The sequence below is a fragment of the Physeter macrocephalus genome, chromosome 1 (assembly GCF_002837175.3).
Source record: "Physeter macrocephalus isolate SW-GA chromosome 1, ASM283717v5, whole genome shotgun sequence".
NCBI lineage: Eukaryota > Metazoa > Chordata > Mammalia > Artiodactyla > Physeteridae > Physeter > Physeter macrocephalus.
Window position 1 is genome coordinate 138,360,120 of NC_041214.2, and position 26,711 is coordinate 138,386,830.

Genomic DNA, 26,711 nt, shown 5'->3' on the forward strand with positions numbered 1-26,711 from the left:
TCTGTTATTTAATTATATATTTTTCCATTATTAAAAAGTAATAAGAATTGGTCACCATCATATAAATATATCAACTTTATAATTTTTATATGATTTTTATTCATAAATAGATTTCAGATGACTCTTAAGTAAATTATTATTTAAATAATAAATTTAGCACAGGTATAAATGTATACTTTAAGATATTTATTTAGAAATAAATATCAGGAAACATATCTTCAAATAGAAGATAGAGGCTGGAATGAAACATTTGCAAGTATAGTCAAGTAATTGATTATATTTTTATTTAAACATATTTAAATAGAAATATATTGATATCTACCCTATCTAAACATATTTTATGTGCTAAGCTGTCCAGTCTCCAGTAGAGAACACAATGACATTAATACCTGGAGATTTGTCTGGCACTCAGCTCACTAATGGGACAGGTATTTTGTGATGGCAAGTGTGGTATATTTGCCACTCCATTTTACTACTTATCAACTTCTCTTAAATCAAAAACAAGAGCCAGGAGGGAAGTAGGGTGACCACACTACATATTGCGTCTGGGACATGAGCTTCAAAGAGAGTGAAATCAGAGAGAAAATATACTGTGAATGGTTGACTATGGTTAATACTGAGTTGCTTGTTTGTGGTTGCTTATGTGCTGTCAAATAAGAAATACAGAGTGAATCAGATTTGTTCAGGATTTTTTTTTAATAGTTCAAGAACAAGGCCACAAGAGTAAGAAAGAGTCTCTTTTTAGTTCAGAATTAAAATACATGTGTGCCTGGTATTTACACGAAATTTACGAAGAGTTGCAAGTATCACCTTGACTTTCAACTTAGCATCTGATGGGGAACTTCATCAGCATACAAATGGAGACACAGTAATTGATGTATTGAACTTTTCATAGGACATGTACTGAAAAGATCAAGATCCCTTCTTAATTAAGAGTTTATTAAGACAAATGAAAAATAAAGAATGAGGGAAAATCAAAATTGAGCATTCTATATGCTACTATATACCAAAGTTGGAATTTATAAGATTTGTAGAAACAGCAAAAGTAGTGTATGATAATGATTTATATATCCTTTGTAAACATCATTTGAGCTGATTCTGAATTAAATATAAAATATTTGGATTTTGTAAGGCAAGAAATAAAAATAATGAGTTGAAAAGCATATTTCAAGATAAAAAGTGGTTTGGCATAAGATAATAATGAAACAAAAGATCAATAGCTAAACTAAATCTCCTTTTAAGGTGGTAAAGAACATAATTATTGCTGTACAAAATCAAATCAGAATTGTATCAGAAACAGTACAAGAAATTTAAAAAAATCTTAGAAGGATTAAAGACATTTTAATAGATTATATCAATACACGTGCAAGACCAAGGTAAAGGTTACCAAAGATAGAATAATTGGTAGGGGTGATTCTAAAACAAATGCAATAAATGCCACAAACAAGTAACAAATATTAAATTTTAAAATGGTTTAAACTACTTATTGAATAACAATCAATTTTGTAATTAAACAAATTTTAACATATTAATTTACATATACATATTTAAGGCAAATTTATTATCATGCAAATATTTATAACATCACAATTTTAACAGTCTTTTAGAATTAGTAGACTGAAAATAAATTAGCTTAGTTACTGTATAGATATTCCCTCACCAAACGCCATATTAATTTGAGTGAAGAAGAAGGTTGAAATAATGATTTAACTAGTCCATCCAAATTTTAAGCTACTTATAAATCTGCAGGTGGTAGAAAGTTCAATATAAGAAATGATCTTAAATTTGATAAATTCATTATGTGATGAATATGCATATTTTTAGAAGAATCCACCATGCAGCTTCTAGTGTAGTGATGTTGAGACATACAAGGATTTTGACTTAGAAAATGCGATCATTGCCCAAGAATAAAGCAGTCTTTGCCTAAAATGTTACTTGAAGAAGCATCATTTCATTTAATTGGGAACATGAAACTAATGTCCTTAGAAGAAAGAATGTGTCATGCTAGGTATGGACTTCTCTTCTTGTTTTAATTATACTGTTATATATGCACACTTTCAAAAACTTTAAATAGGAAGAATCAGAAAATAAAGAAACATATAAAGTAAAAAATATTTAAGATGGTTATTATGGTGCAAATATATTTTAAACAAGAAAATTGTGCATGAAATATCCTTCGGATTTTTTCTTATAATTTTATGGTCTTTGGCACAATGCTAATGTTGTAATTTGCCATTATCTGGCACTTTGTAACTCAGGGTTTTTTGTACCATTGGAAATCATGCAAAAGTTATACTGTTCATCTGGGGAAATAAACATTTTCAAGAGGATATTATTAAAGATGCTTAATAAGATATCTAGTGGAATGCCTCTTATTTTAAATGATTTTTAGTCAATATTAGCAGCCCTCTAAAATGTTATAGTATAGGTTTATGTGCCTCAATACCCCAAACTCTTATTTGGCTGTGTAATTACCTTTGTTATACCTTTTTTATTAATATAAAAGCATCAACATAATGTATAAGAAAGAAATATATATAATTATATGTATAATTATGACTAGTCCCAATATTTATCTGTCGGGAACAATGAGTAGAAATGTATTAATATGGCATATTAATTTGACATTTTAAAACATCATTGCAATTGAATATCATCATATCTGAGGAAATAATTTAATTTTATTTGCTTACTCTGTGCTGTAACTTTGCTTGTATGGGAATTTCCAAATTGTTATGGTATTTTTAAAAATATTAACTTATTAAATCAAGACCATTTGAAAATGTGTGTTTTTAAAGGCTTTATTTTCTTAGAGCAGTTTCAGATTCACAGCAAAATTGAGAGGAAAAATTAAGTAGAAAGGACAGATTTCTCACATGCCCACTAACCCCACACATGCATAGCCCTCCTTATTATCAACATCACTTATCAGAGTGGTACAGTTGTTACAATAGATGAACCCACATTGACACATCATTTTCACCGATAACATGTAGTTAATTTTAAGGTTCTCTCTGAATGCACATTCTGTGAGTTTGGACAAATATATAATGACATGTATTAATATTATAATAGCATACAGAGTAGTTTTACTGTCCTCTGTGCTGTCTATTCATTCCTCCTTCCACTCCCCATCCCTACTCCCACCCCTGAACACCACTGATCTTTTATTCTCTCCATGTTTCTTCCTTTAACAGAAGGAAGGTGTCAGCTCTTTTGGGTAAATATCAAGGAGCATGATTGCTGGATCATTTGATAATAGTATGTTTGGTTTTATAAGAAACCACCAAACTTTCTTTCAGAGTGGCTACCATTTTTCATTCTCACCAGCAATGTATGAGAATTCTCGTTGATCCATATCCTTGCCAGCATTTGATGTTGTCAGTGTTCTTGATTTTGGCCATTCTAATAGGTGTGTAGTGAATCTTTGATTGTTTTAACTTGAATTTCCCTGATGACATATGTTGAGGAGCATCTTTTCAGATGCTTATTTGCCATCTGTGTATCTTCTTTGGTGAGGTGTCTCTTAAGGTCTTTGGCCCATTTTTTATTTGGGTTGTTTACTTACTGTTGAGTTTTAAGAGTTCTTTCTATGTTTCGGATCACAGTCCTATGTTAACTGTTTCTTTGCAAATATTTTCTCCCAGTATGTGGCTTGTCTTCTCATTCTTTTGACAGTTTCTTTTTGACAGTGCAGTTGTTTTTAATTTTAATATTTTAATGAAGTCCAGCTTATCAATTCTTCCTTTCACAGATCATGTCATTGATGTTGTTTCTAAAAAGGCACCACCATACCTTTATCTCAGTTTTCTCCTATGTTATCTTCTCGGCGTTTTATAGTTTTGCATTTTACATTTAGGTCTATGATCCATTTCAAGTTAGCTTTGTAAAGGGTGTGAGGTATGTATCTAGGTTCTTTTTTTCCTTTTTTTGCAAGTGGATATCTAGTTGTTTCAGCACCATTTGTCACAAAGACTGTCTTTGCTCCATGGTATTGCCTTTGCTCCTGTGTCAGAAAATAGTTGTCTCTATTTATATGGATCTGTTTTTCTAGGCACTCTATACTGTGCCAATGATCCATTTGTTTCTTCTTTTGCCAATTCTACACTGAGTTGATAATTGTGGCTTTATAGTAACTCTTAAAGTAGGATAGCATCAATCCTCTAACTTTGCTCTTCTCCTTCAAAATCATGTTGGCTATTCTGGGTCTCTTAACTTTCCATACAAACTGCAGAATTGGTTTGTCATTAGCCACATAATAACTTGCTGGGGGATTGATTGGGATTGCATTGAAACTGTAGATCAAGTGGGAAGAACTGATATTTTAACAATATTGAGTCTTCCTATCCATGAACATGGACTATTTCTCCAACTCTTTAGTTATCCTTTGATTAAATTCATCATAGTTTTGTAGCTTTCTCATATAGATCTTGTACAATTTTTTTTGACTTATACTTTTTTTGACTTATACAATTTTTTTTGACTTCTTATAAATTATAAGTAATTTTGGGGCATGCTGATAAAACGATATTGTATTTTTTAAATAAATTTATTTATTTCATTTATTTGGCTGCATTGGGTCTTTGTTGCTGTGAGCAGGCTTTCTCTAGTTGTGGCAAGCGGGGGCTACTCTTCATTGTGGTGTACGGGCTTCTCATTGCAGTGGCTTCTCTTGTTGCGGAGCACAGGCTCTTGGCACGCAGGCTCACTAGTTGTGGTGCACAAGCCTAGTGTCTCAGTGGCACGTGGGATTTTCCCAGACCAGGGCTCGAACCAGTGACCCCTGCACTGGCAGGTGGATTCTTAACCACTGCACCACCAGGGAAGTCCCTGGTATTGTATTTTTAATTTCAAATTCCACTTGCTCATTTATGGCATTTAGGAAAACAAGCAACGTTTGTATGCTAACCTTGTGTCCTACATCCTTGTTATTATTGCTTGTTAGTTCCAGTAGCATTTTTAGTTTGTTTTATTTTGGATTTTATACATAGACAATTATGGAATCTGAGAACAAAGACTGTTTGCAATAATTTTTGCCTCTATATAACAGTGTTTTCTTGAACTCAGCTCACTCCAGATACCAGCTTATTGCCATCTTGTCTAGGGCCCATCTCCCTAAAACAGAAAAACACGTATTTTGTCTCACTTCCAAGTGATCAAGACCTTTTAAAAAAGCACGTCTTACCACATCCTAAAGCCTTATCTTGGGAACAGCTGCATTTTGTAATCCCTAAGTGTGAGCAACCAAAGACTCCATTAATGGTTGGCCCAAAACATAGAAGCAAAATTTTCCCCACTGGTATGCTTTGACCAGGCATTCCAATTCTCTCCAAATCCACTCTGCAAACTGGAATTATAGTACTTTTCAAACCTTGTTGTGATAGTAGAAAACAAAACAAAACATCAAAAACAAACAAACAAAAACAAAACAAAACCAAAAAACCCCCAAACCACAGGGGCATTAGCACATGCCAGATGTGTTTGACTTGTCTTTTCTACATCTCATTTGCATTATCTGTAAATTGAAGAGGATAATGATAATCATAGTTCCAAAATCTTAAGCTCTTTTTTCTGTTTAGTGTGTTTATTTGCCTACAAAATAGTAGGAATCAATTAAGAAAACCTGTTTATATCAATTGACTGGCTGTCTTCTCCACCATTTTGTGAATTACATGAGAATAAGGGTTGCATCTTTTTCAGATTATCACCACCCAAATCTTCAGTAATGTTATAAAGAGAAGGTGACCTGTATGTACTACCATTAGACTCCAACAGATAATTGCTTTAGCAGGGGCATAGACATATTTTTAAAAATTGGTATATTTTAGATAATGTTGTTGTAACAACATTTCAATAATGTTGAAAAATGTTTCTAATAATTGAAGCACAATTTTATAACTAAACATTTTAATGCCAAAAAGATGTCTCATGTTTCAGTATTTGACTGGCCATTGATTTAACATTGTGGTCGTTAACTTAAGTGCCATTAAATACCTTGGCCTTTCTAATGCAGTCATAGTAATTTTTTGTCTTACTTATTCATTACTTTGTACATGCTAGGATATTTTCACAATAAAGAATGCTTATATAATGTAATGAGTTGGATTGTGGCCTCCCCCAGAATCTGCAAAAATTACGTTCTTTGGCAAAAAGTTCTTTGCAGATTTATTAGTTTGCTAAAGCTGTCATAACAAAATACAGCAGATTGGATGACTTCAACTACCCAAGTATATCTTCTCACAGTTCTGCAGCCTAGAAGTCCAAGATCAAGATATCAGCAGATTTGGTCTTTTCTGAGGCCATTCTTCTTGACTTGCAGATGACCACCTTCTCTGATAAGGTATTTCCTCTGTGCATGTACATCCCTGGTGTCTCTTTGTGTGTACAGATTTCTGCTTCTTATAAGGATATCAGTCAGATTGTGTTAGGGCCCAATCATATGGCCTCATTTTACATTAATTACCTTTTTAAAGACCCTATTTTCAAATACAGTCACATTCTAAGGTACTAGGGATTAGGCCTTCAACATATAAATTCTGTAGCGACACAATCCTGCCCATAACAATAGATACAATTGAATTAAGGATCATGATATGAAGATTACCTGCATGAGTCCTAAATCCAATGACAAGAGTCCTTCTGAGAAAAAGATAGAGGGGGATTGGGACCCACAGAAAAGAGAGAGGCAGTAGACCACAGAGGCAGAGATTGTAATGATGTTCCCATAAATCAAGGATTGTAAAGAGCCACCAGAAGTTGGAAGAAGCAAGAAACAAATTATCCCCTAGAGCCTTAAAGAGAGTATGGCCCTGCCAAAGTTCAGAATTCTAGCTCAAGAACTGTGAGAATACATTTCTGGTTTTTTGTTTGTTTGTTTGTTTGTTTTTAGCGGTATGCGGGCCTCTCACTATTGTGGCCTCTCCCGTTGCGGAGCACAGGCTCCGGACACGCAGGCTCAGCGGCCATGGCTCACGGGCCCAGCCACTCCGCGGCATGTGGGATCTTCCCGGACTGGGGCACGAACCCGTGTCCCCAGCATCGGCAGGCGGACTCTCAACCACTGCGCCACCAGGGAAGCCCCATTTCTGTTGTTTTAAGCCACCAAGTTTGTGGTCATTTATTTTGGCAGCCTCAGTGTACTAATACAGATTTGTTAATGTCTCTAGTTCTTGGCACCTGTTCCTGCAGATTTAGAATGATTTTTCATAAACATCCTTGACCCATTTAGTTTTATCTGTAGAATACAAGAAAGAAATTAATATACAAATGCACAGTTAAATAAATATGTATATACACATAATATACATAGTTGCAACAATCTATAGATGTTTTTGTTTCATTTTCTGTTTACATTTGATGTAGGATAAATAATCAAGTAGGTTTTTTTTTTAATTCTTATTTTTAGAATTTCAAGATGCTAGAGAAAATAAGATTGTTTGAAAATATATGTACAGAAAAGAAGTCTACAATATAAATTTACAAAGAGTCGCCAATGACATATATATGCCTATATTTGTATATCAAAATATTTAAAATGCTAATATATTTGTGACTATTTGGTTCTATGTGTGAAAAATACTAGATACCCTTGTTTGTTTAACTCAGTTTGCTAAGATTGTTAATTATTAAAATTTAGTTACCTAGCATAAATAAATCTAAAATTACTTGCAATTCATATATTATAAAGATTTGCTTTGTTGGAAATATACTGGTAAGTTCCATTATAAGAAAGTATGTACCATGAACAATTTACTCACTGAAGAAGTTGGTGTCTCTAAGAATTTAGGACATGAAACAGTAATGATGGTTTCTAAGATTTATCTAGAGTTTCTATCTTTGGTATTTCCCTATGACTACAGTAAGTCATCAGGTTGCTATTTATATATATATATATATATATATATATATATTTTTTTTTTTTTTTTTTTTTTTTTTTTTTTTTTTTTTTGCAGTACATGGGCCTCTCACTGTTGTGGCCTCTCCCGTTGCGGAGCACAGGCTCCGGACGCGCAGGCTCAGTGGTCATGGCTCACGGGCCTGGCCGCTCCACAGCATGTGGGATCTTCCCAGACCGGGGCACGAACCCGTGTCCCCTGCATCGGCAGGTGGACTCTCAACCCCTGTGCCACCAGGGAAGCCCGAAAGTGAGAGTATATTAAAATCCACTTTTAAATCATTAGGATTGGTATAATGTTATTGTTTTGTATTAATTTCAGAAGTCATAGACTAATAAGTATAAGGAACAACGTCTTAAAATATAGATGTTCCTGAAAATTTAAACATAGTTTTGTGGTATATAAAGGCAAATTATTGCTCACACCTGGGCATTGGAGCTAAAAGTTTCTATTTCAGTAATGTTGGCTAGAGCATCTGAAAACTCCCATTGGGACCTCTGGGCACAACAAATACATTCAGTAAGCCATACCTTCAGTAAATGATTCTTAGTGAAAATAAAACTGTTAATAAAAATACAATATTCATTCCACCATTAGTGCTGTTTTCCTTTGGGGCTTCAGTAAATTATCCTACTGATGTTCATAAGCAAAGTGTATTATACTATTGAGACTATAGAATAAAAATCACATGAGGTTGACAGATTATTCTTCAGTCTAAGTCTCATCAACTACTTTTTCTTAGTAGGATCTCCAGGGTCCAGAATCCCGTATTCTTAATTTACAGCTGTTATTTTACTCTGATGTGCTCAGTAAGAGCTTCCATTATTCTCTAGCATTCCTTTTTTTTTTCCTTCTCACTTTTGTTCAAACCACAGTGTAGAAAACCTTGAAAAATCACTTTATTTTTCATTATTTTTTACCATGTTACAATTCTGAATCCACAGATTACTTTCAAGAATGATCCCTAATGCAATTTTAAGGAGTCAAATTAATTTGTTATAATAGTCTCTGCATATTGCTAGGCAGCTGGGGGGCAGAGGGTGTTCTGGGAAGGTTTATATTGAATAGCAAGAATGGAGAGAAACGGATTTCTTAATTTAACCCTGCTTTGACATGTAGCCCGCCCTGAGGGCCTCTATAACTATCAAAATGAACTATTTATCTGTAGTCCCAGAGGCAGCAGATTGACTAGAGAGAGAGAGAGAGGGAGAGAGAAGAGATAGTGTCTTAAACAGGAAGTATCTTCCCATATTGTAACTTCCCATTTTGTAACTTTGACTTTTTGACCCTGATAAAATTGGAGGACATAACATTTCATAATTTTGATACTTATGTACAAATATTTTTCAGGTTTTGTTGTCAGATTTGTAGAGTGGCTACAAGTGTGTATACATAAACATGATGTGATACAATTTAACACACTCCTCTATTTCCTGTAAATTGTTCTTCCATTGGGGGCACAGATGTTCTGGTGTCTCCTTTCATGATGTTAGCAGCTATTGGTTCTCTTTGTCTAGATATATTAATTCACCAGCAGTTAAAATGGTGCTATTTTAATTCCATCATTCTTTCCTCGCTTATTAGCAAATATTTTTATAAGTAAAAACATCCCCTCATCAATTCTGTGGTTACCAGAGGTATCAGAAAGGCAGGATAAACGCCTGATTCTTTCTCATCAATTACTAGTTTTCAAAAAAAAGATTTTTGCTTCCCTAGAATCTTCATCAATGAACAATTAATACTTTTTTATAAATACCATTATTAACTCAGATATAAATGAATTTGATGGATTTCAACAAACTCAAGTTGTTCTTGATCAAATTTTTTCATCTTTTACTCATAGGAGCCTCTTCAGTTTAGCTAAGTCCTTTCGGCACAGCCCCAGTAGTCCTTGGGAGCTTCCATGCTCTCTGGAGTATTAGTATTCCAGGCTTATGTTGTCTTTCTCCTTCCACAGACCAGAAATCAATCATTTCTCCAAAGTTAACTAATTACTTTTAGTGGGAAACTGTATCTGCATGGCATAATCTGGGTGCTAGCTATGCTCACTACTACTGCACTGAACCTAGTTTCTATGCATTTCAGAGAAAGGAACTAGAAAAATAGATAGATGATAGCTAGATAGCTGGATACATAGATAGATGAAATGTCAAGAGTTGTTCTGAGTTTTCTAATTCAAATCCAGCTGTTAAGGGTTTTTGTATAATCTGCTCATCTTACATCTGTCTTTTTTCTGATTTTCAGCAGTGGAAATCACTGAATTAGATTAACATTTGCTTTATTCACAATGCACATGAAACAGTCTCAGATAGCAACGTAAAATATTTTGTATGGGTTTCCAGTCAAAAAGCCAAGTAGAGAAAAGTGTGTATAATATAGATGTATGTGTAGTGTGTGTATGTACACACATACATCTATAACATACACACTTTTCTCCATCTTTTTCACTTATGACCCATGGGTATCAAATCCTAATTATATACAAGAGCATCATTATTCTTTTGTAGAACTGTGATTTCGTGGATGTAGCACACTTTATCCAACCAGATCTTAATTGGCAGAAATTTGGATTTTGCTTACTTTTGAATTTGTTTGTTTGTTTTCCTTCTGGGTCTCACTTCATCACATAAAGTGCTCCAATCATTTGCTTAGTTTTCAAAAATATTCTTTTTAAAAATATTTTTGCCAGGGTATATTTTAGATATATTCCTAGGTGCTATATTGCTGGGTCAAAGGGTAAATCATTAACAAAGTTTGTCATATACTGCCAAATTACTATTCATGATGATTTTTTCATCCCACCAGCAAAGTAGGAAGGTTAATGTTTAGCTGCCCCCCAGTTAGCTAAATATGTTGCTAAATTTGTTTTTTTACTGATGTGAGAGGTGAGAAAATGGTATTTCAGTTTTTGGATAGTTTCCATTTCTTTTCCTGTGAAGTGCATGTTCATTTTTTTTTATTTTTTAGGGTTGTTGAAAATGTTCTCTAATTTTCAATGGGTGGCTTTATTTAGCACATTAAGCCTTTGATATTTTTTTTTGTTTGTTTTGTTTTTTTTTGTTTGTTTTTGGTTTTTTTTTTTGTGGTTTGCGGGCCTCCCTCTGTTGTGGCCTCTCCCGTCGCGGAGCACAGGCTCCGGACGCGCAGGCTCAGCGGCCATGGCTCACGGGCCCAGCCGCTCCGCGGCATGTGGGATCCTCCCAGACCGGGGCGCGAACCCGGTTCCCCTGCATCAGCAGGCGGACGCGCAACCACTGCGCCACCAGGGAAGCCCAAGCCTTTGATACTTTAAGTTGCAAATATTTTTTCAGTTTGACATTTGTCTGTTTACTTTATTGGTGGTTTCTTTTGTCATGAAACTTTTTTTTTAAACGTAATCTAATTTATCTCTTTTCTTATTGCTTCTGGATTTTGAATTATAGATTAAAAAGATTTTTCCTCCCTCACTTCTAGAAAAGGCAACCAAGTTTTCTTCTGTTATGCATATTGTTTTATCTCTTTACATTTAAATCTCTAGCCATTTTGGAATTAATTCATCCTCATGTATGATGTGATGAACAGATAACAATTTTATCTCTTTTCCATGTGGTCTCCAGTTATCCTAATCACTCATTTAAAAATCATTTTTCCTCACTTTTCTGATATGCCATTTTCTTTTGTCCCCTTGGCTTTTCCATCTATCCTTTCACCCAAAACACATTTTAGAGTTGTGTTTAAAATATTTGCTGTCATAGAATCCTTTTCTCCTTTTTGCTCATTTTGTTTTTCTTCAAGGTTTTTGGCTAATAAGTTCTTGTACTTGTTTGTTTTTTCAAATAAACATTTTAATCATATTCTCATGCTTCAGACCATAAAAAGAATTGTGATTTTACTGGCATTTCCATAAGCGCTTACATGAGCTCATAGAGAAGTGACATCTCTTTATGATGTGGAGTCTTCTTACCCAAGGATATGGTGTTCATTTTCTAGTTCTCTATGTCTCCTTTCTATGATCATTTTTTCAATATTTCAAAGTAAAATTGTTTTTTGTATACTGGCATTATACAATTGAAAAGCAAAAAAAAATCAAAATCAAAAAAATTTTAAAAGACATTTAAAATAACATTTAAAGATGATATATTAATAAATGAGTTCAAGACCTGTACAGCAAACCAAAGAACATTGCTGAGAGAAATCAAGAATGACCCAAACACATGGAGACACACACCATGATCATTTGGAAGATTCAATAGTATCAAGGTAGCAGTTCTTCCCAAATTGACCTATACATCTCACTAAATCCCAATTTTCATACATACAGTTTTTTTAAATTTAGGATTTTGATTTGTGATACATCTTTGAATTTCTTTTGTCCTATCATCATACAACACAAGAAAAATGCTCCCCAAGTTAGATCAAACACCTCTGCTTCCAAATGCCCAACAAATGCTTAACACCTGCTTCCATCATTTTGTCTTCCCTCGTTTTACATTCATAGATTTTACTATAGACAAAAGAAGCAAGACTAGGAAATCTAAGACCTCTTGATTGATCAAATGCTTAATCAATAAATAGAATATAGGGAAATATAGAGAAACATAGGCAGAGAACAAGTCAACATTAGAGAAACTTACCTTCGAAGAGTCAAGGATCAATATGCATATGAACTGCAAACCAATGTATGATATATGATAAGTTGAAAGAAAGAATGATCACTAAGGATTGAATAACTTTATTGCCACTGATATGAATATCCATCAAGCAATATTACTCACTACAAGAATGAAATCCTGGACGAGAATTCAAGTTGACAACAAATGAGTTTGATAGATCAGTCATTTTATTTTTTGATTACTCCACCAAATTTTTCAAAGTTTCTTATCATTGAAAAACAAGAAATCCTTTGATAATGAAGAAGCAAAAGCAGAATGGAAGTCTTTGAAGCTCATGCTAATATGAATTGCAAATTATTTTTACAATGACTTCATTCAATATAAAAAGGGAAACAACCACAAAAATTTTAAGTAGTATTTATTTGCTTTTGTTTGTAATATTTTCACCATCTTGACCATTACTTAGATATTTTTTAATTGGATAGTTAATATGGAGTGAAGTATAAATTATCAACTTACTGAAATTTATATGTGTAATCACAGTGATGAAAACAATCTTCATGAGTTTTTTTTTTTTTTCATGTAACCATGCAGTGCATCTCATACAGAATTAAATACTGTTAGATGCTCATGACAGATGACCATGCATAATGATTTTGTTATATAATTTTAGTCTTTTGTTATTCTCCAATGGTTTAAGGTAGTTTATAAATCTGTCTACAAACAAGCCAAAATAGAAAAGGGTAAGAGGATTATTGCAAAGGGAAAATATGGATAGTAAAATATGGCTAACACAAGAGAATCTATAAAGATTTATCCATAAGAGGTTTATGATCTCCAATATGCACGGGGCAATTCAAGACACTCAAGATAAAAGGATGAATAAATAAGACTCTTTTTTTTTTAACCTAAGGATTTCACAGTTTAGTAGGAAAGATAGGCAATGACTCAGGTGGAGTGTTATGCACTTAACAATAGCAGTGTACTTAAGGAGTTTGGTAAAGTAGTGAAGACTGAGATTAAATTTGCCTGAGGGAAGCAGGAGACCCAGTAAGGATGGCTCTTAAGAAGAAATAAAAGAACTGTGATTCTAAAGTTATATATCTCATACAATATTTACTATATTTATTTATTTTACTAGTAATGGATACATAGCTAGCCACCTTTGTTTTTCTCAAATAGGTATCTAGTTCTTTCAGCAACATTTATTGAAAATCTGTCTTTCCAGATTTAATATCATAGACCACAAAGAAGCTGGCTTATAGACAAAAGAGATGATGGCAATATCTTTAAATAGCAATTGAGCCTGGAAAAGTTTGCAGTTTTTCTACAATTTTCAAAAGTAATAATGGATAAAGTAAAAATATGATTAGAATAGTTTCTATCACTATATGCTGTTAGAAAATTATTTAAAACTGTAAGAATTAGAATATGTGGTTATTTAAAATAGTCATAATACTGTGGTTATTTAAAATAGTCATAATACTTTTACTGAATAAAATAGTTTTAAGTATTCTTTTTCACATAAATATATTTTAGAAAGATAAGCTATTTATGCAGGTAATATCACAGCCTTACTTTGTGTTTAGTTTATACTCAAGTCAGTTTTTGTTTTTGTTTGTTTTTTTGTGGCTTTTTTTTTTTTTGCACTGACTACTGAATGTTCTAAAGAGCTAATTGAATCTCTAACAGGAATATGATCTGATTCTTTTATGCAGTTGTTTAAATCTTCTGTGGTGATCTTAAATATCCCATATGGGCTGAAATTTGTAGAAGAGTTTGTACTTAAATAATATTAGGACCACAAAAACAAAGACTTTCTCTATTTTAAATATTGTGGTACAGAAATGATGTACATCATAGTTTGGCAAGAAAGCAGACTACCGAATAGCTTTCACTGGGAGATGCTTCTCTTTTCTTTGATTTCTTTCTAATCAGATAGCTTCTCTGGAAAAATTCATTTCTCCTGTAAAGGAGAAGATACTCTTTAAAAATGGAGATTTTTAAACAAACCTAAAATCAGGCAAATATATGACATTTAATATGTAAAACCTTCATTTTTTTCTTCGGAATCTTTAAAAGTAAATAAGCATTCTGGCCTGCAGTTTTCTTTGTGGGAAGCTTTTTTAGTAACTGCAGTGAGAAGTAGTCACATGTGCTTAAGTTGTCATAGTTATTAATAGTTCTGAGAAGTTTCCTTAGACTTCCAGTATATTCAGTTGATGTTTGAGTCTTTGCATACAAGTTGGCTTGAATTTATTTACTAATCTGTGAATAGTTATTAGAACAGAAATACAAGAACTCTGATTCTAAAGTTATATATCTCATACAATATTTACTATATTTATTTATTTTACTAGTAATGGATACATAGATAGCTACCTTTGTTTTTCTCAAATAGATATCTAGTTCTTTCAGCAACATTTATTGAAAATCTGTCTTTCCAGATTTCATATCATAGACCCTTTGTGGAAATCAACTGACCGTGTATACAGGGGTCTATTTCTGGACTCTATACTTTTTCGTTAATCTACATTTCTATTATTATTCCAACACCAAACTGTTTTGATTTCTATAGGTTTATATAAATTATTGAAATTAGGTAATACACATTGTCTTTGTTCTATTTTCAAAGTTGTTTTGGCTATTCTGTGTCTTCCTTTTTCATATAAATTTAGAAATTTCTTGGCAATTTCCTCAACAAAAGGTCTGCAGGGAATTTGGGGAGGATTGCATTGAATCTATGGATAAGTTTTCTCAGTTTATTTAGATCTTCTTTAATTCACCTCGGAAAACTTTCCTACTTTTCAATGTTCAGGTCACACATATGTTGACATGAAACAAATACACTGCCAGATATTTCTCCAGCAAAGTTGGGATTATTCAGGATTATCGGATAATTGCAGTTTGAAGTCGGCTACCATGGCAAGCCTAATGAGAGTCCCTGCATGGCAAATGAAAGGGAACAATTTTATAGAGAAGAAAAGGAAGTTGGGAGCACTATAAAGAACAACGAAGAGGCCTCCCCTGGTGGCGCAGTGGTTGAGAGTCCGCCTGCCGATGCAGGGGACACGGGTTCGTGCCCCGGTCCGGGAAGATCCCACATGCTGCAGAGCGGCTGGGCCCGTGAGCCGCTGAAAACTATGTGTCTGGAGCCTATTCTCCATAACGGGAGAGGCCACAACAGTGAGAGGCCCGCGTACCGCAAAAAAAAAAAAAACAACAACAAAGAGTACATGGCTTTTTTTTTTTTAAACATCTTTATTAGAGTATAATTGCTTTACAGTGGTGTGTCAGTTTCTGCTTTACAACAAAGTGAATCAGTTATACATATACATATGTTCCCATATCTCTTCCCTCTTGCATCTCCCTCCCTTCCACCCCTGTAGGTGGTCACAAAGCACCGAGCTGATCTCTCTGTGCTATGCGACTGCTTCCCACTAGCTATCTATTTTACATTTGGTAGTTATATATGTCCATGCCACTCTCACTTTGTCCCAGTTTACCCTTCCCCCTCCCCGTATCCTCAAGTCCATTCTCTAGTAGGTCTGCATCTTTATTCCTGTCTTGCCCCTAGGTTCTTCTAACACATATGTATGGAATCTAAAAAAAAAGAAAATAAATAAAAATGTACATGGCTTTTTACTCGTTGAGTCCCTGCAAGGAATCCAGTGAATTCTTGAGAGCTCCTCCTTCTGGTGTCCCAACTCTATTTAATTGACGTTTCTGTTTATTAATTTTTTACACATATATTTTGTTAAACTTCTCCATAAGTATCTCATGTTCTTACTTTACTGTAAAAGGTATTGCTTTTGTAGCAAAGGTCTACTTCTTAATTAATATGTGAAAAGACAATTATTTTTTGTATATTAACCTGTACTCTGTAAACATATTTACCTATTAATTTTCATAGTTTCTTTATGTAGTTTCTATAAATTGGTTACAAGTCATCTGTGAATTCAATAGTTTTACTTCTTACCAGTCTTTAAAATTTTCTCTTTATTTATATTCTTACTTATTCCACTGCTTGGGAACTCGAGGACAATGTTGAATAGAAGTGATGAGAACAGACATCCTTGTCTTGCCTCTGATTTTATGAAGAAAGCATTCAGACTTTCTCCATATAATGTTCATGACTTTCCTATAATGTTCAGACTTTCTCCGTATAATGTTCAATGTAGGTATGGTGTAGGTGTTCTTTATTAGATTGTGGAGATATGCTTCTATTCTTGGTTGATGAGATATTTTATCATAATGGATGTTGAATTTTGTCAAATGCTTTTCTGGCATCTATACAAATGATCATATAATTTTTCTTTTTAATTTTATGAATGTGACAACTTATATTGTTTGATTTCCATTCCTGGGATATATTCTACTTGGTCATGGTATATTATCTGTATTAATATATTATTGGATTTGACTTGCCAATGTTTAATTTTCAATCGTCATGTCCCTGTTCATGACTGTACTATTCTTTTCTACTAATATCTTTTTTAGTATTTGTATAAGAGTAACACTGTCTTTATAAATTACTTGGAAAGTGTTCTCTCTGTGTTTGTTTCCCGAAAGAGTTTATATGAGTTTGATGTTATTTCTTTCTTATATGGTTGATAAAATTCATCAGCAAAGTCATCTTGATCTGGATTTTGCTTTGTGGGAAGATATGTTTTTTAATATTGGCTATATTCCCTGTGCTGTACAATATATCCTTGTAAATGTGGAAAGATTTTTAAAATATTTTTATTTCTTTAGTAGTTACATGTTTACTTAATTGATATTATTCTTGTGGCAGTTTTGGTAGGTTTTATCTTTCAAAGAAACTAGGATAATTAAAGTTACATCTTTCTTTTCTAATATTATCACTTAAACCAATATTTTAAAAAAATACTTCTGCATCTGAAAAATTTTGATATGTTTCATTAACTCAAAATATTTTCCAATTTTTTTCTGATATGGTTTATTTACAAGTGGTTATTTAATTTCAAAATATTTGGAATATGTCAAATAACTTATTATTTCTTTCTAATTTGATTACTTTATGTTTAGAGAATATACTTCTGATGATTTAGTTACATTAAGCTTATTACGATTTATTTTATGGCTTAGAATATCATCTAGCTTGGAGAATATTCAATGTGTACCTGAAAAGAATATCTATTCAACAATAATTGGTTATAGAGTACTATTAATCTTTATTGCATCAACTTTGTTAATAGTGCCATTCACATCTTCCAAATCTTTTCCTATTTTGGTCTCCTTGTTTAAATTATTCAAAGAGTAGTGTTGGAATCTCTAATGTTAATTGTTGATTTCTTCCTTTCAGTTCTCTCAAGTATTTCCTTTTAGTTCTTCATTTTTGTTGAAGCTCTGTTATTAGTGGCATACACAGAAAGGATTTGTGTATCTTTCCTGTGAAATTATCCTTTTATTATATTGAAACAACACTCTTTATAGCTGGTCATATTATAATAAACTTGCTTTTGCCTGATACTAATATAGCCCTTCCTTCCATCTTATGATTAATGTTGGCATGATTTTTTTTCCATGCTTATGTTGGGGCTCAGAGCAGGTTGCCCCAAGATATACCACAATGGCATATTTATTATTTTAATTAAAGTTACTTGAGAAAGAGCTGATGGAAAAAAAAATTATATTTAAAAAAACACTCTGCACCCCTCCCACCCCTGCTTCTTTTCCCCTGAAAGTGAAAAATGAATCTCCCATGTGAAGGTATCCTGCCCATAACAGGAGGATAGAAAGCATCTTTATCACAAGTTAGGGAATTCAACGCTAAGAAAGCTCTGTAAACAAACTTTGTTACTTCTTCATTAGTCTGCTACCCCAAACACAAATCCCATTATTTTTGGTTAAGTCTTCACAAGTAATTGTTTCTTTGTCTAAAAATGATATATAAACAGTCTGCTTTGGTTACTACGGGGGTCCCATTTCTATGAGACCTCCATATATTAATTTTTTTTTTCTTCTCTCAATGTGTCTTGGGTGAATTTAATTAATAGACCAGCCAAGGGAATGCAAATGGGAGGGGGATATTTCCCCTGCCTTTAAACATATTTTTAAAAGTCTGTTTCCACTGTTTTCTTATTTGCATTTTTTTCTGATGCAGTATCAGTGATTCTTTTATATTTATTCTTTTGTGCATAAAGTGACTTTTTCTTTAGCTGTTCTTATGGTCTTATCTTTATCATTGATTTTCAGCAATATTGTTATGATGTACCTCAGTGTGATTTTTGAATGTTTATCCTAATTAGAGTTTGGTGAACTTTTTGAGTTAGTGGATTTGTATTTTCTCATAAAATTTGAAAAAAATGTTTCAAATATGCTGTACCAGCTTTTCTGGAATTCTAACTTCATGTATGTTGGACTTCTTGATGTTAACTCACATACCACTGGTACTTTGCTCATTTATTTATTTATTTTCTCTGTGTGATTCAATTTGGATAATCTTTATTGCCATGTCTTCAAGTCCAATAATCTTTTCTTTCTGTAGTTTCTAATCTGCTTAATTAAGCTCACCTAGTAAATATTTAATTTTAGATATTGTACTTACAGCTCTAAAGTTCCATTTGATTCTTTGATTTTTTTTTTTTATGATTCCATTTATCTCTTTGTTATAATTCGTATTTTCCTTTAAATCCTTGAACCTATCTGCTAATTCCATTTTGTTTGTCTTTATATCTATTTTTATTGATATATTTTCATTGGTCTACTATTTTTTGTTGTCATTTTCACTGGTCATTGTATCACATTATTGAATTTCTGGATGTTGACGTTTCCCTCTAAAGAAGATTATGTGTTGCTGTGATGACAAGTGATTTATTTGAGGATTACATTGATCTGCTTAATCCCCATTTTAAAGAATTTTAGGGGGGATCTTTGAGGAGGTAAGACTTTAGAACTAGCACAGCTCAACTTCAAAGTCTTGGCCTTTTTGAAGTCCCTCCCAAATGTTCCACTTATTCTGCCTCATTCGAACTTGGAAATCTCTCAGCCTTGTGAGTTGTGATTTTTAGGCTTATCATTCCCCAGTGGTTGTTCTTTTCCCCTGAAAAATTAGCTTAGTATTCGACAAAAGACTCAAAGGGACTTATGTAGATCTCTAGTGCTCCTTATCTGTATATCCCCCTCTTCACTAATGCTCTGACTCGAATTAGCGGCCTAAGTTCTCTGAGTTTGATTTTGTCTCTGCAGATCATAGAAACCATTGTACTTGGGCCACACCCTGTACTGGTGCCTAATATATGCTTTCAGGAAGAAACTTGGGGTGATCTTAAGCCTCATTTAATTATTTCACATTTCTCAATGATCAGTGTTCTATATCGCCTGTTGCCAACTTTAAAAATATATTTTAAAAATATGTTTTTCTGTTTTTAAGTTGTTAGATGAGACTTGTCTGGAACAAATTACACCATCATGGCCAGCAATGGGAAGTCTACTATCTTTTTTTCTTTTTTTAATAACATATTTCTTATTGGAATCTTTTACAAAATGTTATTCTTTCAATCTGGAAAACAATTCCCTTCTCATTTTGTGTGACTCCTTCAGATCTTAGTTTAGATGTCATTTTAACTTTTTTTCCCCAGGAAGGTCCCTGGGATCTGCATGAGGATATATCCTTTTTATTTGCTGCCACAGTTTTCTGTGCTTTGTCTACCTGTGCATTTACTATACTACCATGTTTATTTGCCATTGACTTGTTTATATGCATAACTGGAGAGTATGCCTAAAGTATTGTAATGGAAAAGTATGAAATATTTAGTTCCATAAATGTGAATAATTAAATTCAAGTTTGGAGGAGAAAGAAATCAATTTCAAGTTGGGAAGAAAACATCATGACCTTTATAAGACATGACTGCACATGAACAATGTAGAATGAGAGGGACCACATTATAGGCATAATGGACCATATGAATAAAGGCACAGAAATTAGAAATTTTGAAAACATAGAGTGAATATAAATATAATTTGGGGCAAAATCTGAAGGATATAGAATAATACTATGATGATTGAAAAAATTGTATTCAACTCACTGAAAGTTTATCAGCAAGAGACTGACAGGTTCAGATATTTCAGGTCATAGGGTAAAGGTAGAGTAGGCAAACTTAATTGGAAGCTGTTATAGTAGTGAGGTCAAGATATAATGTTCAAATAGATGTGTGGGAGTGAGGGAAGTGGAATGTAAAAAGTGTATTCTCAGTTTTAATTTTTCTTGCCTGAATATCTGGTTATGCTTTTAACCAAGATATAGACTACACGATACATCAAAAGTTGGAGGAAGAAGTTATATAAGTTTTAGCATGTAAGGTTGGAGATGCCTGCTTCAAGTTCATGTAGATATGTCTAATAGGCAATTAGATTTGGGTTTTCCAGATAGTGAACAGTATAGGGCATACAATAACAAGGTAGATAACACTGTAAAGAAGCAATTGGTCAATTTAATGTGGGGAATTGAATAAATAAATTGACTCATTTTACCTAGCTTATCTATTTTATATATATAAGTATATATAAACATTGTTATTGGATACAATTTTATGTACTTTGACAACAATGCTATATATGACTGTTATTTGATGATGATTTGCACAAACCAACTCTAAAAGATATTTTTCCAGGAAATTGAACATGGATGGCATAGTATATGATATTAAAGAAGTGTTTTAACTTTATTAGGTACAAAGAGGTCTACTGGTTTCATCAGAAAAGAGGTCTGTGTTAGTAAGTGATGCATAATTAATTTATAGGTCAAATGGTATAATATCTGGATTTGCTTTAAAATACTATAGCAAGGTCAATATGGGAAGGAGATACAACAAAATTGGAAGAATATTGGTCATTCTTGAAGCTACATGTTCTATCTTTCTATATGTTTAACGTTTTCTATGATATAAAAAATTGAAATGTGCCATTTAAAAAAAAGTTACTGATTAAAAATATAGATTTTGGAGAAATATACACATATATTATACACATATGTGTATATATATGTATGTATATGATACTTTTAGTTATAAATTATATAAAATTGCTGTAGAATAGAATATAGAATAAGAAGATCCAAAACGGTTATCTTGGAGCTAACAGTAATTTAGGTAGCTGGAAAAAGATTAGATACAGAAGCCATACAAACATCTGGAAAAGTATGGTGGTGTGGGTGGAGGGACTTTCACTATGATAATGAAAATAAAAATTATAAGGAAAGGAAAGATGCAAGATGCACCATTGTCTTGGTAAAATCCATAGAGTTGGCAACTGCTTCAAGTCTGGAGTCAAGTGAGGGGAAAAAGCTCAACTTGAAACCAAGGGTTTGTTCTTTATTATAGTGATGCCATCAACCAAAATAGCAAACAGGGAATGAATGCAGTCTTAGGAGGAAATATGATGGATGTGATCTAATTGTAAAATAGTACATTAAAGAAAAGGCACTTCAGAATTTGTTTGCCATTTGAGCCCTCACAGCAGTGAATGACATCCCATTATCTCTTCCACACACTCTGATTTTTGAGTCTATTTAATGCCACTATTGAAATGTTTTGACTTGAATATAGTTAAAAATTGTATTCATTTAAATTTTGACATTTTAATAGCAACTCGTTAAAATGTTAAAATTATTTATATGTTTGTCTGTGTCTTGTGGATCTTTCATACTTTCCTCTCCCTTTAAAAAAAAATTAGTACAGGATAGTCTGGTCTTGTGTTAGTCAACCTACATTATTCATCACTTCACTATGACTTTCATACTGCATTTTACCCTCTTTATTTTTAACTCCTGATTAAATAAATGATTTATTAATGATATGATGAAATCTGGAAGTTTGGTATGGCTTTAATACCTGGTATGAGCTCTTTTTTGAAATAAGATCTTTAAATCAATAAAATTTTAGTAGAAATTATTGTAATATACAAAATATGCTGAGCAATTTTAGATAAATTAAACACAAGACATAAGTGCAACATAATTTATAGATAATTTTATTATATTCTTCCCAAATTAAATCAGAAATTGATTCTATCTTCTACAACCATGGGGACTTTTCTTTTCATATGATTTTTTTTTTTGCGGTATGCGGGCCTCTCACTGTTGTGGCCTCTCCCGTTGCGGGGCACAGGCTCCGGACGCGCAGGCTCAGCGGCCACGGCTCACGGGCCCAGCCGCTCCGCGGCATGTGGGATCCTCCCGGACCGGGGCACGAACCCGCGTCCCCTGCATCGGCAGGCGGACTCTCAACCACTGCGCCACCAGGGAAGCCCTTTTCATATGATTTTAATCCCAAGTGAAGATGCATGAACTATCAAGAAAACCTTGATAAACACTCTATAAAATATTTTAAAATATTAAATAATTAGTCTAGTTTAATTTGGTATGTGGAGCCACCACCTTAAACCTTCATTTCTATCTGTAAAGAAGGTCCTTCTTGCTTGAGCTTGTAGTAATCAGTACACTCTGCTTCCTGCTCTTGACTCAATACTTGGAAAATGTTCAGAGGCTACTCCAACCCATATTCAGTCTCCTTCAGTCTTCTCAGGCACCCGTACACAAGAATATTGAAATAAAAATGGACTTGCTATTTTGGTACACTGATTCTGAATTATTTCTGTCTCTTATGAAGCATTTTTCTTTTGTTTAACAACAGAAGCAAACCAAAATAAGGTAAATTCCAAATTAGTAGTGTTTGAATTCCATAGGAATTAATTTATTTTGGACACACACAAACAACTTGGACTAGAAAGGAATGTATTAATCAAGAACGACAGTAGTTTAACATTAAAGTATTTTATAACAAATGTTTGCCCTCCATATTTGGTTTGGATATGTATGTTAATACAAGTTTATTTAATAAAACTAGTCAAGAATTGCTTAATAATCTTGTGAAAGTGATCCCAGGTCATTTAGTGATGGAGCTTTGCTTATAATAAACACCAAGTCATAACTATGGAAGTCAGCTGTAGTTTGATAGATACATAGGTACATAGATTTACGCATGTGTCGATATGGCTATAGTTATAGATACATTTCATATTATCTAGGTGGTATTCTTTTACTGACATTTTCCAGAAATTAAGAAAATGAGTTGAGAATAACTGAACTTTTATAAGGGAATGAAAAATTTCTTCCAGAAGCCACAATCATAACTGTATACAAAGCTACGAATATGATGCAGTTGTAATTTATTTCCTAACAAAGACACTGGAGAAAATCTGATGCAAGATTGGCTAAGAAAATTGCATCTGTTCTAATAAAGACTTAATATCTCTTCATTCATTGTTGAAGTTCCACCTCTCTCTTCACTCATGGTGACCTAATATCTCTTCTTTGTATCAACATCCGAATTATTACTGGTATTCCAACTTTCTGTACCCACGGTTGTTGAATTCAGCACAGAGGAGAAGCTGTATTCCTACAGGTTTTTTTTTTTTTTTTTAACTTGTCTCTAATAGACTCTGTAACATGCCTGCCATATGTTCCTTATTCCCATGGAATGACTTCTCTATTAATCGGTGGACTCATGGCTGTATCTTTCACTCAATTGATGTGTTACTCACTGCTGCATTAATAGAAAGGAATTATATCCTGCCCTGAATTTTGGCAGGAAGAGTAATTCACTGCTTGAATCAGCTAAAATTAGCTTCCACATTGCTAGGAGATATGAGCACCTTGTTATGTCTATGCAATACCATTGAACATTTTTCCCTGGCTGCCACAGGGTGGGTTTTAGTCTTAACTACATTTTACACACAATGTTACTGATTGCAGTAGCTTTAAGAATTGGTGAAAATGCTGCTTTTGTTACCTTCACAAATTATTTTGGACACAGGAGAGTTGGTAGTCTTTAGGATGCCATGTAGGTTTAAGATTGTACAGCGATTATATGTTTAAAATTTTAGAAAGTATTCATATTTCACCATATTTGTATTATCATCATATTTGGACATTGTCAAGTAAATGAAGGGAGAGAATTAAGTGCATTACACTTTGTAATGTGTGTTCTGTTATAAAATTTCTAGAGTGAGAACTTCCTTTATACGGAATCATCTGCGTTTTTAAAAAGGATCTTCATAAAACATGCAAAGAACAGCTGCCTGTACTTGCAGCTGCAAGACAGAAATATTTCAGTACACAGTTTCTATTTGTACCAGGCCAGGTGAAGTTTAGAAGGACCCACTCTAGGCAAAATTGTGAAGTCTTTGAAGTTTTGTTGTTGTTCGTGTTTGATTTCCAGCTAAATTGAATATCCTTTATAGCAACTTCTTTCTCCAGTTGCAGAAATATAGAACCTTGATGTGTTCCTCATTCTCTCAGATATAAGATACTTGTATTTAATAGAAGGGGACCATTTAGGACAAAGTTCTGGACTCTGGACTCAGCTTGATCTAGATTTGAGTCTCACCTCTAAACTTATTAGCCATTTAATCTTTGGAAATTTAACCTCAGTGATTTATCATATATTTGTTTGCTTAAAACAAAGTAAAACACTACTGAACTTGGCTAGGCATAAAATACAGACAGGCCTACCTTCTCAGCTTGAGAATTAAATATAATAATGCATTTAGAAGAATGGAGAAAATATATGGAATACAGTGTGTGCTGAATATAATTTAGATATTCTTCTCTTCTACGTTAATCAAAAAGTAATTATATTTTAAAACCCATTCACATCATTTTACATACACACATAGAGATGAATATATGTATATATTGTGTGTGTATTTTGTGTACATGTGTTATGATATTCTACTTAATTTTTACAATGCAAGTATTTTGTCATAAAGTAAAAATATATCATGCAATTGAATTCTAACATTGGGGTCAGACTGGATAATTGGATGAGTGATACATATATAGAAGAAGAAAGAGCTTCTAAAAGGCAGACATTTATTATTATTGAAGTAAGGAACAACTGAGAAAAGTCAGTTTATGCTTATCCTGTACCCAAATATATTGTGCCTTCATGTACCCTAATCAATCTACTTACTGAGGGTTTGCCTCACTGGATAATTGGATGAGTGATACATATATAGAAGAAGAAAGAGCTTCTAAAAGGCAGACATTTATTATTATTGAAGTAAGGAACAACTGAGAAAAGTCAGTTTATGCTTATCCTGTACCCAAATATATTGTGCCTTCATGTACCCTAATCAATTACACTACTGAGGGTTTGCCTCACCATTTCTCCATAAGTCCCTTAACTACATGCATAGTGTAAATTTTTTTCAGATTAAATTGTTATCGTATTTTATTTAATGTTTACAATGTGAATATTTAGGGTCATCATGTGAAAGAAAGGAAAAAAAGGACAATGTGTGAAAGCTTAAAATAAGCCTAGAGAAACAATAGCTTTTACTTAGTAATATCACTGATCCATCTACTTTTGTGATATAAAATTTGATATAAATATCATTTCCTAGTGGCAAAAAATTTTTAAATCAATGGTTATCAGAGGCAAGAATTTTACGAAATTTAGTTTCTAGTGAATATTTGTGTTACAGAACAGCTGAAGCAAATTTAATGATGTCTGTTATTAAAGAGAAATAATTTCTTTCCCATACAAGATTCTAAAATACTACAATATTTTCAAAAATCTTTAAGTTCAAAAGAGTGTGACAATTAATTGAACAAAAGTTAAAGGTGAAAAGATATAGGGAATATACTGTATCCTCATTATCAGTAAGAATGAATAAATCTCATCTATGCAAACATTTCTTAATTTCTTACTATTTACTTTTTTAAACTTTAACTCCATATTAGAGTGTTGTGTATTTAAAGGAATATTGGATAAGGTAAAATTTCTGGGACTTCCTAGAAAATTTGAAGGTAAAATGACAGGAGGACTTTATTATGTAAGATGTCTGCAGTCCACATATCCTGTGAAGTATGAGAACAGGGCTCCAACATCATTATTTTTTATTATTGTATTTGGAATGACACTTTGCTTCAATTATTCATTTAATTGTTTACTCTTGGTATATAGTATATTGAATGAGCACTGAGACACTGAAAAATATTGGAAAGATTTTTTATTCAGTTTGGTTTATTGAGTAAAAAGATTTCATCTACAAATGTGTAGGATCACTTCATGCTATAACAAAAAAGTCTCTGAAATACTGGTTGAGAACTCTGGACTATCAACCTATATAGGGATGGATTTTTCTATTGCTATCTAGCACACCTACCTCACAAAATATAGAAAGAATTTTTCCTGTG